This window comes from Alosa alosa, chromosome 24, assembly GCF_017589495.1.
Source record: "Alosa alosa isolate M-15738 ecotype Scorff River chromosome 24, AALO_Geno_1.1, whole genome shotgun sequence".
In the NCBI taxonomy this organism is placed as follows: Eukaryota; Metazoa; Chordata; class Actinopteri; order Clupeiformes; family Clupeidae; genus Alosa; species Alosa alosa.
The window spans coordinates 27,284,954-27,287,453 of record NC_063212.1 but is presented as its reverse complement, the minus strand read 5'-3'; positions in this window follow the sequence as shown (position 1 = coordinate 27,287,453).

Genomic DNA, 2,500 nt, shown 5'->3' with positions numbered 1-2,500 from the left:
TTCATATCATGTATCATGTATGGTTATGGTTATGGTTATGGATTTAGCAGACGCCTTTGTCCAAAGCGACACATAAATACAAAACAACATAATAATATTTAAAATTGAACAGGGAACAGATTAAAATGTAGGTCAAATATAGTAAGGAGAATAGTTGTAGTACACAATAATATCAATTCAAGCAATAGTCTAATAAAAAGCAATGTAAAAAAGGGGAAAGGCAATAATAAAACAATAATGTCAATTCAATCAATAATATAAAAACAATGACATGCTAAGACTACATTAAGGAGAATATCAATAATAAACAATAATGTCAAATTAATTAACAGCCCAATTAAAATAGAACAACATTATATAAACCATAACACATAAGCGCTTAAACAACTAAGTATATGTTGAATAGGAATGTCTTTAGACCCCTCTTAAACGACCCAAAACTACCACAGGAACGAAGAGCACTGGGCAGTTCATTCCACCAACATGGAACCACTGAAGAAAAGAGTCTGGAATTAGACCCAGTTTTCATGACTGGTCGACACAACATACGCTCACCAGAAGACCGCAGTGGGCGGTTGGGGATGTAAGGCTTGATTATTGAATTAAAATAACTAGGAGCAGATCTAGTTAGTGTCCTATAGGCCAAAGTGAGAGATTTAAATTTAATTCTGGCTACTATAGGGAGCCAATGGAGAGTAACTAGGAGAGGAGTTACATGTGTGTCCTCTTTGGCTGATTGAAGACCAGGCGTGCTCCAGCATTTTGAATCAGCTGTAATGATCTTGTTACACAAGCGGGTAAGCCAGCTAATAGTGAATTACAATAGTCCAGCTTAGAGATGACCATGGTCTGAACAAGAAGTTGTGTGGAATTTTGTGTCAGATAAGGTCTGATCTTCCTAATGTTGTAAAGCATAAACCGACATGACAATAGAAGCTATATGCTCAGAGAAGTTAAGTCGGTCATCAATTACAACGCCCAAGTTTGTGCCGATCTAGTTGGGGTCAGTGAAGTTGAGTCAAGCTGGATGTTAATCTGTTGGGGAATAGCTGTTTTAGCTGGAAACACCAAAAACTCTGTTTTTGAGAGATTAAGCTGAAGGTGCCGATCTTTCATCCAGGCTGAAATATCCTTAAGGCATGCAGAAATCCGGTGGGAAACACTAGAGTCATCAGGTGGGAAAGACAGGTAAAGTTGAGTGTCGTCTGCATAACAGTGATAGTCAAATCCATGGGAGCGAATGGTATCACCTAAGGAAGTGGTGTAAATAGAGAAAAGCAAGGGTCCTAATACTGATCCCTGAGGCATACCTGTGGTGAGGTCATGAGACTTAGATACCTGTCCCTGCCAAGACACGCTTGAAAGAACGCCCTTTAAGGTAAGATTCAAACCAGTCAAGAGCTTTTCCAGAAATTCCCAGTTCAGATAGTATAGATAGGAGAATGTCATGGTTAACAGTATCAAAGGCTGCAGATAAATCTAGTAGAATTAATACTGATGACTGAGCAGAGGACTTAGCTACTCTCAATGCTTCAGTCACAGACAGAAGAGCAGTTTCAGTAGAATGACCACTCTTGAAACCAGACTGCATAGGGTCTAGTAGATTATTCTGATGAAGAAAGTCACAAACTTGCTTGAAGACCACTTTCTCCAAAACCTTTGACAAGAAAGGAAGAAGGGAGACAGGTCTGTAGTTCTTCACCTCAGTTGGATTAAGTGTACTTTTCTTTAGCAGAGGTGTAACCCTAGCCTGTTTAAAAGAATAAGGAACTATTCCAGAACTGAGTGAAGCATTAAATACATGTGTGATGTAGACACCACTGTCCTTGATCTATATTTTTTGTGTTGACACACCTTCTTGCTCAGCAATGGTCTTTAGTATGTTCTCATAGCTATCAGTCAAGGAGTTGAGTCCTCACTTTCATACCTTTGGACAATACTGTTTTATCAATGTCTTCAGTGAGCTTAATTAATAAAGGCTTTGTTATAGACATTGGTCTGCTTTTTTGATTCTTTTCTATGGCTGCTGTTATATTTTGTTTAGAGATGTAGTGTGCAAGGCACATTTTATGGTATTTGGCATCATATGCAAAGAGATCTGGGCATGAAAGAATTTAAATGTACATCTTCATCAAGCCTTTCAGAAGCTGCCCGAAGGACCTTGTCTCTGGTACTGGGGACAGCCGTGGCCTACTGGTTAGGGGTTCGGGCTTGTAACCGAAGAGTTACCGGTTCGATCCCCGACCCAGGAGGGAAAAAGGCGGGGGAAGTGGTTGAGCACTGCTCTCCCATGCCCACATGCATGGTGCCCTTGCACTGCTCTCCCATGCCCACATCCATGGTGCCCTTGAGCAAGGCACCTAACCCCTCACTGCTCTCCCATGACCACATCCACGGTGCCCTTGAGCAAGGCACCTAACCCCTCACTGCTCCCCGAGCACCACTGTTGTTGCAGGCAGCTCACAGCGCCGGGATTAGTGTGTGCTCTGTGTGTTCACTA